The sequence below is a fragment of the Hylobates moloch genome, unplaced genomic scaffold, assembly GCF_009828535.3.
Source record: "Hylobates moloch isolate HMO894 unplaced genomic scaffold, HMol_V3 SCAFFOLD_24, whole genome shotgun sequence".
In the NCBI taxonomy this organism is placed as follows: Eukaryota; Metazoa; Chordata; class Mammalia; order Primates; family Hylobatidae; genus Hylobates; species Hylobates moloch.
This window is the reverse complement of record NW_026652299.1, coordinates 22,047,025-22,060,929: the sequence shown is the minus strand read 5'-3', so window position 1 is coordinate 22,060,929 and position 13,905 is coordinate 22,047,025.

Genomic DNA, 13,905 nt, shown 5'->3' with positions numbered 1-13,905 from the left:
CTCTAGTGCCAAGTATGTAGTCAACATCCAATGAATATTTGTCGAATAAATAAATGAGTAGATTAATTAATCTGTGCCTAAGGCTGAATTAGTATGTAGTTAACACACCTGCATAAAGGCATATATGAACAAAAAAAGCTCAGAGAATAAATCAAAGTGATTACAGAACATGTATGCTCATAGACTAAAAATGCTATTATTTTAGAGTAATAAATATAAAAATGTAAATAGGATCAGTGTGAAGTCTCGTCTCATAAAATAGATAAAGTGAATGTGAGCCTAAACTTGTTCATTAAGTCTCAGCACACAAAAATAGCAACCTAGTCTCTGCTTCCACCAATCCCCATCAACACCCATACATGTACACTTCAGAAGCATGAAGGAGACACTTTTTGGAACAGATAAAATTGTCAATTAGTTTATGGAACTAATTAGCCCTACAGTTTCATAGACATAATATACAGGTAGTTTAAATAAGGGTTGTAAAGAGTAATGACTGCTCCCTGGAACTATGAGCAATATTGTAACAGTGATTGTTAACAGTAATTTATAACTACAATAATGATAATAGAGTGAATTATAAGACTAATTATAAAGATAACTACTTTAATAATTAAGTACACAGCAAAAGGAAGTTCACAAAATGAAAGATCATAGAGTCAGTGTCTGGAAACCTGAATCTCATATGTATGAAGATATACTGTGGGAATCTCACTATTTCCTCCAGGTCTCAATAATTGTAAAATTAACCTACTTACTTTTCCAAGATCAAATGGTCTTTGCCTTAGACTACTAATAATATAATAAATTATACAAATGACTTTCTCTAAGCAAATTACTCTGAGTAAATTTCTTACATTATGGTTAAGATCATTAGTAAACAAAACTCTTGCAGGAATGCCATCAGAATATTTATGAAAATAGAATCAGCCTACCAACGTATTATCACCAGAGCTGGCCACTCTGAAATACAGTAGCTAGGATCAAATCTATAGATAAAGGATATTGGACAATTTTGTTCACTGCTGTATCTCTGCCCTATTAAAGATAACTGGCTCATTTTGTTTGTTTGATACAGGGTCTCTCTCTGTCACCCAGGCTGGGTGCAATGGCACAATCACAGCTCACTACAGCTTCGACCTCCAAGGCTCAAGAGATCCTCCCACTTAAGCCTCCCAAGTAATTGGGACTATAGGCCCACCCTACCATACCCAACAATTTTTTTTTTTTTTTGGTAGAGACAGGGACCTGCTAAGTTGCCCAGGCTGGCCTTGAATCCCTGGGCTCAAGTGATCCTCCTGTCTTGGCCTCCCAAAGTGCTGGGATTACATATGTGAGCCACTGTGCCTGGCCTTCATATCAAGCACTTCATATGAAGTTCAATTGTGATGTGCAAGTCAGAATTAACATCTGAATATTAAATTTTGTGAGAATAATGCTATGTTGAGGCTGAGAGCTTTATGGTAAGAAATAGTTACATAGTTACATATACAGAAAAAAAGTATTCTAATCAGAGAAATTATGCACACAAATACCTTGAGCGAAGAAAATGTTTGGAAAGTTCATGTAATTAAATAAAAACATGTACATCTGGATTAGAGACACCAAGAACACATAGGGCTGAAGAGGTATCCTGGAGTCGTCTTTTGAATTGTAATAATAATTTTGTGTTTCACTCTGAGAGTTTGGGAAATTTTCAAATCATTTTAATCAAGAAATGGCATTATGTTCAAATCAGGAAGTGCTCAAGGGTACAATTTTTGAAATTCAACAATTATATTACAAAGTTTAAAAATATGTTTAGATGCCAAATATTATAACTAAAACACTAATATAACTCAACGTGTAATTTTAGTTAATGTAAAATATATTGAAGGCATCAAACCATAAACGCAGACTTCTGGAATGTGAATTATCTGATGACTTTAAGTCAGACTTGAAATTTAAATTTGAAGTGTCTCCTCTAGAAGTTTATTTACTGCAAAGTCCACCAAAGTAAGTGATAACTTATATTACAGTTTATAGTATAAATGAATACTATATCAAAAACAAAAAATCAAATATAAATTAAATAGTAGCTATTCCACCGCTTTGTGGGTTAAGTCCTAGCAATGTTAAGAGTTATTTTTCCCCATATTCCATCTACTTGTATAATTACTGCTTATTTTTGAGAGGTATTTTCATTGACTTTTAAAAAACAAGCAAATTACCTATTTTTAAACAGAATCACATCAATATTAAAGAAAATTTCTTGCCATAATTCTAGCTTTTAGCAAAACATAAGCATTTAATAAAATTTTACTACTATAAAACACAGTCAAATTTGCTCAGAAAAAATGTTGAACAGTGTGTCTAATTTTGGTCTAGCTTTGAAGGGTCTCAAATGGCAGTCTACACACTTTTAAATTAAAGCACATCATTTCATTACAGACCTCTTCATGAAGCAGAGCACCCAAGGTCAGAAGCTTCAACATTTAAGCTGACTGGGATTTAAATTTTGATATGATCATTGAATACCCATGTAGCCTCAAGGATGTTACTTAATCTCTGAGTCTCAGTTTTTTCATCTGTAAAATAGAGTCAGCAATATTTCAATCATAGGCTCTTTGTGTCTCAATAAATTGTTATATATATTAATATATAATTTACCTATTATATAAAAGTGCTTAATAAATGGTCACTGTTAGAAAAGATATTTGACTTCTTAATTTTTTTAACATTTCTTGAAAAATCCAATAAATTATAGAAAAGAATATTCAAATTCTGTTCATACTAATTGTGTTCTCTTCATATTTATTTAGTTCATTTATATACTTTTTTGTGTATACTTTCCATGTGTACACACCTTGCTTTCCTACTGAAATAATGAACCTGTCAAACGAAAGGTTTCTTTTACTTAACAATAAGAACAGGGAAATTGTGTTTAAAAAAAAAAAAAAAAAAGCTTCCCTAATATTAGGAATCACAGTTCACAGCATGCAGCATGTCTATAAATATACCATTTACAAGAAAAAAATACAAAGTATAAAGCTGTTATTAAAATATGCCTTTTTGTCTTGTTTTTCAACTTTAAACTGTAGTTGTAATTATAATTATTTTTCAGTAATTACTTTAAACTAGTTGATTAAGTTTTCTAATAATTTCAAATATGTTATACACTTATCTGATTATCAAAATCAACATTTGAAGTAAAGGAGCAGGCATGGTCAACTATTTTATAAAGACAGAATGAGTCAATTTAAATATTTATAAATGGCCTATGTTCAAATAGCTGGTAATGTGTCATAGTCATATTTTTTAATCTACAAGTCAAATGTGCTATAAAAATGCCATATAATCTTACATATCAAATTAATATACTAATAAGTTAATATAAATAAAATGGAAAATGTAAACTAGATACCAAAGCTAAAAAAGAGGTTCCATTGAAATACTTGTGGGAAGAAGTTTAAATCACTCATATAGCAAATGACATATTTCATCACTGATCCAAGTTAAAAGTGAGGAAGTGTCTATTACTTTTTTTTTATCTCCAAAGCATTTTGAGAAGTTTGTTTTTTTCTATTCATTTTTCTATCTCCAAAGCATCTTGTAGTCTAGTGGAAGCTCTTACTGTTTTCTCGACCAGAATGAGAGAGGATTGAGGGCCATAGACCTGAGATTATTTAAAAAATAATTCATAGAGGAAGAAAGGAATACAGTAAGCATCTGACGATATGTAGCAGCAAGCCTTTTGGACAAGGAGGGATTTCAGGTGATAGGAACTGAAGAAACCAGGATAGAAGAGTGGACATTGAGATTTGACTCAAATATAGAGAGAGGATTTCCATAGAACATGAGAAGACAAATTTATATCTCAATTTAGAATGTTAATCTCTTATTTACTGTATGAAAATATTTGTTGCTTGTGGTAAATAGAATAACAGTCCCCCCAAAATGCCCATGTCTTAATCTGTAGAACCTGTGAATTAATAATTATTTAATAATTAATAATATTTAATAATCATTACATGGTAAAAGGTAGGCCGAACTTAATCACATGATTAAGCAGAGAACCTTTCCAGGCCAGGTCTAAGAGGGAGGCATGACTACATGGAAGAAGGATCAAAGAGATGCCATATTGCTAGTTTTAAAGATGGAGGAAGAGGCCACCGGCCAAAAAATGTGAGTGTCCTTTAATTGTAAGAAGAAAGGAAAGAGATTGCCACCTGGAGCCTCTAGAATGCTCTGCCCCCCATGAACATCATAATTTTAGCACAGTGAGAACTATGTTAGTCTTCTAACTTGCAGAATTATAAGATATTAAATTTGTGGTGTTTAAGCCAATAAGATTTGTTAATTTTTATGACACCAATAGGAAACTAATACAAGCCAGTTTCTCTTCATTCAGATTGCATTGTAGTCTCTCATTATTACCATTGGAGGGTTTTGACAATGAGTAGTCCCCCTCTTGGCATTTTGAACAAAGAATTGGGCAAAACACATCGAAAAGCAATGAAAGAATGAAACAACAAAAACACAGACTTATGAAAATGAAAGTACACTCCACAGAGTGAGAGTGGGCTGGAACAAATGGCTCAAGACCACTGGTTTCAGCCAGGCATGGTGGCTCACGCCTGTATTCCCAGCACTTTGGGAGGCTGAGGTGGGTGGATCATGAGGTCAGGAGATCCAGACCATCCTGGCTAATGTGGCGAAACCCCATCTGTACCAAAAATACAAAAAATTAGCCAGGCATAGTGGCAGGTGCCTGTAGTCCCAGCTATTGGGGAGGCTGAGGCAGGAGAATGGTGTGAACCTGGGAGGCGGAGCTTGCAGTGAGCCGAGAGTGCACCACTGCACTCCAGCCTGAAGGACAGATACAGACTCCGTCTCAAAACAAAACAAAACAAAACAAAAAAACACTAGTTTCAGAATACTTTCTAGAGGTTTTCCATTGGTTACTTGGTTACACCTTATCTAAATGAGGGAGTGGCCAACAACCAGTCTGGTTGCAGGAGGCTGCCAATCAGGGGCTGAAGTGAAGTTACAAATTTACACACGAAGACTTGGCCCATGATCAGTCTGATTGGTTGTGGGAGGGGACCAATCAGAGATACTTTTCATTTTTCATCTGCAACACAGTGCAAAGGGAGTTACTTCTGATCCTTTTGTTACTTGGTTGTGGAGAGGTAGGGATTTCCTTTTGATTCAGTTCCAGAAAGTCAGCACATGGGCCTTAGGTTCCCTTCCTCCAGAACCTATTCTCCTACCTTATTATCACCCATAGCAGTGGTTCTTAACCACTTTCAGGTTACTCTCCCCTTGGATAATCTGAAGAAAGTGCCAGACTCAAAATGGTATGTATCCACTACTTTAAGGAGAATACAGATGCCAGTACAAGAATCCTGTCCTATCATGAAAGACAGTCTCGACAAGCAGTGTTGGAAGATAGTCAAATGAAGGTCAGGGAAGAGAGATATAACACCAATGAACAGAATATACATAATACAAATTGACAAAATATTCGTCAATTAGGACTGGGGCAAATTGTCAAAAGGACTATATGAATAAATTGTGTAAGCCTTAAAAAGAGAAACACAAGTATTCTGAAAAGGTAAGTTACTTTCAACAATTGAATCTACTCATCACATGAAGACATCTTTATAATGAATTTTAAAAGCAAATTACTGTAGACCATTAATGTAAGAGTCAGCTTCTAAAATACACGATTATTCACAAATATATTGTAATCTGTATGCCACAATGAGTTGTGATGTTGTGATATTTATGGTTCTACACTGTCATTAAGAACTTTGATAACATAGAAGCATAAAGACCCTAAATCATAAGTACATGTGTTTTACTTCTCTTAAGAGTCCAGAAAAGATGGACTTTAGTTGTTATTAGGTCTAATCGCTTTAAACAGGAATAATGGAAAATTGTTTCTATCAATAGAGAAAAACTGTACTGACATTTCAAATGTCATTAGTGCTTAATTTATCAGAAGTAATTCTTTACACTTCTTGCAATGATTTATGAATTTGTACTTACATTTGTACTGTCTTTACATAGAACAAAAAAGAAATTTAAATCGCATTTTTCCATTTTTTACTTGTAAATAGATAATTTCTATAGAATTTCTGTTATGTGCTGAGATATATCTCTTCTATAAATTAGTAGCTGAAAGTTTATACTTTGAAATCATTTCCCATGATTTTATTTTCTATAAATGAAAGTATACTCTTTGCTAAATCACTTATTTTTATTTTCTGACATTAATATAAATCTTTTCAAGAGGTATGTTGAAGAAATAAGTGCCTTCTCCTGAGAATTCTGAAGGCAGCAAAACAATAGTGTATTTTAAACTTTGAATAAATCAATTTGCAATTAATATATTTGAATATTATTTCAGATAGTGGTACCTCACATTTTATTTCACATTACAAAGTAGATCTTGAGTATACTTAAAGGATATTAGAAAGTAAAAATCACTCATGCAAGTAACATTTTGCTTAGGTTTAATATAAAAGTCACTAACCTTAGAATAGTGGAAAAACTGGCAATGCGGTATCCTTGATGTGATAATATAATGTTGGGACAAAAACATTTGCCTGATTAGATTTTCAAAGATTAGAAAGTGAAGAAAGATTTAAATTTCACATACCTATTGGTTTAGAAAACCTGGAGGAAGCAATGTCTTTCATGTTTAAATTCTAATTTTAAATTACCAAAATGTTTCATGTGAAGATGAAGATAATTGGAGAATTTCTGCCTGTGCTCTTGAAAGTCAGTATTTCTATTGCCATATGATGGTTTTTTTTAAACATTTTCATTGGTATATATTTTTACCAGAATTTGTGACTTTTGTAGTAATTTTTCAACAGATTTGATGTTGGAAGTGAAAAGTTTAATGTCCTACAGGAAAATGAATAAAAGTAACTGGCAATATTTGTACTATTTTGTTGAAGATAACTATAACTTAAATTTAGAGAAGTAACCTTATTTTTTGACTGTTTTTTTTTTTTCTTTCTAATCTCAATCAGCAAGGATGTGTTTGACAGAGATTTATGAGAACAGGAGTCTTCTTTTAAGTGGTTTGAGTATTTTTTCACCCCCAATAAAGATTGTGCATCAGCTTTAGTGAGTGATTCCTAAGTAAATATGTATTTACTAACAGATATACACAAAGACAGTATAATGAAATTCATGTTTTTCTCTTTGGGTGATACGGCCAATGCAATTTAATGATAGAACAGAAACATTTAACGTTAGGAAAAACTCATGGACTTCTCTTTATAGGAATAGTCAGCTTCTCCATTTATATCACTAGTTTACTTATGGACTGTGACTACCACAGAGGTGGTCTACAGTAAAAAGGTTTTTCTACTTCAACAGCCATTTATCCTCAGATACGTGCCTGAATTCACTCAACAAATACCAAATGCTGGCCACTAAAGTCAATGAAGGGAAAATGTTCAAAAGAGAATATATTTGGTTGACTTGAGTTTGTTCATTTATTCAACCAACAACCCTAGCAGGCTGAAACCTGCTAGGTTCAGAACCATGAAAGTAGACAAGACAGTGTTATGTAAGTCACTAGGTTTTTGGTCTTAAAACTATTTTGCTATGCAGTAATAAAGGAAATATACATTTTAATGTATGTAGTAACACTTCTATTAGCAACTATTTAAAGTGTTAATGAAATTATTTGTGAATTTTCAGGTAACTATGTAGTCTCTACTTGAATAGATAGGTATTCAGCATTCTTATCTGTGATGAACTGAATTCTAAACAATGAACTCTGTGCAAATAAACAATGATGGCTTCGTCCCTTTCCTTCTGGTATGTTGGAAACATTAGAATGAAATAGCTTTGATGTCCATACTCCTAGCTACCTTCTAAGACACGATCTAATGTTTTATGGGTGAAGAATAGATGAGACTGGTTAAGACCAGCTTTTGCAGAGTAAGGAGATAGGTCCTACTGCAACCCCAAGAGAAGGCACCATAGGGAATCCTGGGTGCCTGAGATTAACCAGAGGTAATTAACTTCCAGAAAATTATGCTGAGTGAATAAAAAGCCAATCCCAAATGATTGCAATCTGTATAATTCCATTTACACAACATTTTCGGAAAATGACAAGATTATAGAACTGAAGAACAATTGCCTGGGATTACTACATAGGGGTGTATGTGAGATCAAAGAAAGTAAGTATGCTTCAGTGTTTCAAATAGGACAATGTTTTAAATAAATCCAGAGAAAAAAGACAAAAACTATTACTGTTCATGACTGAAGTATGTTTTCAAACTGAAGTCAGTTGCAGTTTATCTGAGTGTATAACAGTTTAGATGCTTAATATTTGGTATGTGTTATTATATGATCTAAGAGTTACTTTTAAATTATATTATTGGCTTTGATTTATATACTGCTGTTAGCTAAAAATACAGTAAGATCCTATGTAACATTAACCAACTTTTTAAATGGCAACAGCTTGCAAGACTGTAGTACAAGAACATAATTACATGCAGAATATTTCCATCACCACAAGGGCTCCTCCTGTGGCCCTTTGATAGCCACGGCAACTTCAATTTCACCTATAACTCAAATGCAGTAACCCCAGGCAATTGTTCTTCATATCGGTAATTTCATCATTTCAAAAGTGTTGTTGTGTAAATGGGAGTATATAGTACACAATCTTTTGGAATTGGCCTTTTATTCACTCAGCATAATTCTGTGGAGACTTATCCTAGTTGTTGCCTTTATCAATGATTAATTTCTTTTTTTGCTAGTAGTATTGCATGGTGTGGATATGCCATAGTTTGTTTAGCAATTTACCTGTTGAAGGACATCTGGAATGTTTCTATTTTTTGGCTATTAAAAATAAAGCTGTTATAAACATGTATATACAAGTTTTGTGTAAACACAAATTCTCACTACTCTGCGATGAATGCCTCGGAATACAGTTGGTAGTAGATATCATAATCCAAGGTTTACACTTTTAAGAAACTGTCAAAGTGTTTTATGGAGTGGCTATATCATTTTGCATTACCACCAACAATGTATGTGTGATCCAGTTGCCCACATGCTCACCAGAATTGGTGTAGTCACAATTTTTTACTTTAGCCATTCTGATAAATGTGTAGTGATATGGCCTTATGGTTTCAATTTGCATTTCACTAATGGCTAGTGATGTTGAACACCTTTTCATGTGCTTATTTGCCACATGTATAACCTCTTTGTGAAAATGTCACCATACTCTTTGCTCATTTTCTAATCTGATTATTTCTTTATTAGAATTTTTCATTCTTTCTATGTTCTAGCCACTAGTTCTTTGTATGTTATTTGCCATTATTTCACTGTAATCTGTACCTTGTATTTTATTCTCTTAACAGTGTCCTGGTCAGAGAAAAATTTTAATTTAATGAAATCAAATTTAACAAGTTTTCTTTCTAAGGATTATACTTTTGATTATGAAATCTAAGAACTCTTTGCCTAGTATTAGTTCCTTAAGGTTTTCTCCCTTTTTCCAAAAGTTTTATGGTTCTTTATTTTTCCTTCACTTATTGAAAAAGCTACCTTTCCTACATGGATTTCTTTTTTTTTGCCTTTGTAAGAAAATTGTTAGATGTATTTGTGTGGGTATTTTTCTGGGTCAATTTTATTGAATTTTCCAAAGAAATAATTTTATTTCATTATTTTTTAGTCTATCATTTTCCTATTTTTCAATTCCACTCATTTCTGCTCTTTGATATTTCCTTCTTCATGCTTGCTTTGGGTTTATTTTGTACTTATTTTTCAAGTTTCTTAGGGGTGTACCTGAAACTATTGATATGAGAGTTTTAATCTTATGTAATACATGCAGATAGTGCCATAAATATGTCTCTTAACACTGCTTTAATTGCGTTCTACAAATTTTATATATTGTATTTTTTATGTTCATTTATTTCTATATATATGTTTATTTCCTTTGTGTTTTTCTCTTTGACCAAAGATTATTTAGGTGTGTTGTTTAATTTTAAGTATTTTGAGATTTCCCTGCTGTTGCTTTTTAGTTTAATTTCTTTGTAATCAGGAAATGCACTCTATATAATTTGAAATCCTTTAAATGTATTGAGATGTGTTTTATGGCCCAGGGTATAGTTTTGTTTGTTTGTTTGTTTGTTTTGGTAGATGTTTGAAAATGATGGACTTCTTGCCATTTTTGGTGAATATTCTGTAGATGTTCATTAGGTTCTCTTGGTTGATGTTGTTTCTGACGTCTTTTATGTCCTGCCTGAATTTCTGTCTAGTTAATCTATCAACTGCTGAAAGAAGGGTACTGAAATCTCCAGCTACTATTGTCAATTTGTCTAATTTCTTTCAAGTTCTATTTTTGTGTCACATATTTTGCAACTCTGTTGTTTGTTGCCTACATGTATAGGGTTATGTATATGCTCTTGATAGGTTGATGATATTGTTATGATATATCCCTCTCTGATAATTTTGTTTGTTCTGTGGTTTTCTTTATCTGGTGTTAATATAGCCTCTCTGGCTTTCTTGTGGTTAATGTTTTCATGGCATGTCTTTTCTATCCTTTAACTTCCAACCTGCCTCCCTCTTCATGTTTGAAGTGAGATTGTTTTAGGCAACATAATATTAAGTGCAGTTTTATTTTTTAGTTCATTCTCCCTATTTATGTCTTTTAGTTGGTTTATTTAGACTGTTTACATTTAAAGTAATTAATGACGTATTCGGCCTAGGTCTACCATTCTGTTTTGGCATGTGTTTGTTTACTCTGGTTTTTGTTTCTCTATTTAGTTTGTTGGCTTGCCTTCCTGTATGTTATGTGAATCAAGCTTCACAATTCCATTTGGACATATCTATAGTGCTTTGGAATATTTTTTATGATGGCTACTTTAAAATATTTCTAACATCTCTGTCACCTCAGTTTTGACATGTTTTGATTATCTTTTTACTCTCATATTGACATCTTCTTGCTTCTTGGTGTGGCAAATACTTTTCCATTGAGATATGAACATTTTGAGCACTATGAGACTCAGATCACATGCAAACCTTCTGTCTTACCTGACTTTTCTGTTGTCCTCTGACAAAGGAAAAAAGTGTGCTACTTTCTTACTGCCAAATGAGGGTAGAGGTCCAGGCTTCCTGCTTGATCCCTATTATTACTGAGGTCTGTAGTTCCTCTTCTCTGCTAGGTGGATCTAGGAGTGCTGGTTCCCACTAGGTCTTACTGATACTGCCCTGGCTGGGAGGGTAGGAGGCATGCCTTCCTACTAACTCCCATGTTGTCTTCACTAACACCACAGGGGAATGAGAGTGTATTATTCTGTTTTCACACTGCTGATAAAGACATACCCAAGACTGGGCATTTCCAAAAGAAAGAGGTTTATTGGACTTAACAGTTCCACATGGCTGGGGAGGCCTCACAATTATAGCTGAAGGCAAGGAGGAGCAAGTCACATCTTACATGGATGGCAGCAGGCAAAGAGAGAGCTTGTGCAGAGAAACTCCTGCCTTCAAAACCATCATATCTCATGATACCCTTTCACTATCGTGAGAACAGCATAGGAAAGACACTCCTCTATGGTTCTGTCATCTCCCACCAGGTCAATCCCACAACATGTGGGAATTATGGGAGCTACAAGATGAGATTTGGGTGGGGACACAGAGCCAAACTATATAAGATAGAGACCTCATCACTGTTAAACTGAGGTGAAAGTCTGACCTTTCAATTCGGTCTCCTCTTACGTCAGTGCCACAGGAAGAGAAAAAGGCACCTATGTTACTGCCTGGTGGGAGTGGAAATGCAGGTTCCTCATGTGATCTCTGATGACATAGCAGGGTGGGGCCTCATTACTGCTCAGCAGGAATGAAAGTCCATGATCCCCACAGAGTTTTCACTGATATACCATGAGAACAGGTTTTTGGGGTGCCTTTTTACAGTCTCGTGAGGTATTGCAGGATCTGACCAGCAGCCCACAATGCAGCGGGGCTCTTTCTTTGTTCCCAGGCAGATCACCAGGTTGAGAAATAATAGACACACACAAGACAGTGAAAGTTGGGTCCAGGGGGGTCACCGCCTTCTGGTCCTGCGATGCCACCAATGCACTGGATATACCAGCATTTATTATTAAGTTTAGTGAGGAGGGGGTAGACTAGTGAGGGATTTAGGGTCGTTTGATTATGAGGTGAGATGGTCATATGGGAATGAAGTAATTCTTTAACATAACATCGGTATGCAGAAGTACCGTATACAGAGAATTTACAATATAGTGTGTGAGTCAGCAATTTCTAACAGAGCCTTAAAACAGAAACACAGTCTATCTATAACCTATGATTAGCAAGATATTAATCAGCAGTAACAGTTGCAGCAAAAGCTGGTTGCAAACAATCAATAGAAACAGGACGTGAAGCTAGACAACCAGTTAGACCAAAAATTCTCAAATTAAAGAGACCTAGAAAAGCTGTGGCAAGATAAGGGCGTTTATAACCCTATCTTATCCATATGGACAGGCGCCCCTCATGCATCCGTTTATAGGCTCTCCACAAGGGTCGCATTCCATTCCCAGAACTATGAACATCTGCTTTTCTGGGATAGGAATCTTGGTGATGTGAAACATCCCTGACTGCACGTCCATTCATAGGTTCTCTGCGAGGGAAGCCCATCACGCACTGTTGGCTCATTATGGCAGCCCAACATGGCATTTTCTTTACACAATCCTGCATGCAATTTTGTATTTACAATAATCAGGAGCATTTCATCTTTTATTCCATAGCTATAGTTTTGGAGGGTCTCCCTACAGTGAGGGTGGAAATTTAGTCTCTGTTATCAGCATTTGCTGTTGGGTAGCAGTGGGACCACTGTTTTTTTTTTTTTCTCTGTAGTGTTTAGCTGGCTTAGGGCCATTATCTCTAAGTGTTTTATGCCCTCCTATGCTACTCCCTTCCTGGTCTTTTGGCTAGAGAGAACAGGGGTTTTGTATTTGTGCATGTGTGTGTGTGTACATGTGCACACGTATGCCCAAAGGTGTTTTCAGGTTATTGGCTTATGTGGCACCAAATCTGGGTCATGTGGGAGGCAAAGAGAAAACCCAGCAAACTCACCACCATTGTTCCTTGGGTTCTGAGATCCCTAGGCAGTCTTTATCTTTCCTCTCTATCTCAGAATTCTTATATATTGGTTTTATATATAATGTCCAGGATTTCTAGTTGTAGTTACCTAGAAGTATGGGAAAACTATGTCTGCTTCATCTTTCTATAAGCAAAAGTCTATATAATTTAAATCTTCTAACGTAGACATTGAAATACTCTGTGTTTTTTTTTAGCTATATTTAAACAATATGCTCGGGACAATTAGTTGTTCTAATCAGTAATTTGTACTCCAAAGGTAGTATTTTAATAAAAAGATCACACTGTAAGGGCAGCTACTATAAGTAGTTCAGCCATCATTATCTCTGGCAAAGAAAACATCTCAATTTATTCATGAGCATGCTGCCCAAGGTTGTGGGAGCCCACCTCTTGCATTAGTGTGATCTGGGTGTGAGAAACAGAGTCAAAGGAGATCATTTTGAAACTTTAAAGTTTAATAACTGCCCTATTGGATTAAGAACTTGCATACTTGCATGGGGCTTTTCGCATCTTTGTTTTAGCCAATTTCTTCCATTTAGAATGGGTGCATTTATCTAATGCTTGTACCCCCAGTATATCTTGGAAGTAACTAACTTGCATTTGATTTTACAGGCTTATAGGGAGAAGGGACTTACCTTGTTTCAGGTGAAAATATGGACTTGGACTTTTGGATTAATCCTCAAAAGAGTTAAGACTTTGGGAAACTGTAGGGAAGGCATAATTGTGTTTTGGAATGTGAGAAAGATGGGATTTGGGAGGGCCCCCAGGTGGAATGATATGGCTGGCTCTGTGTCC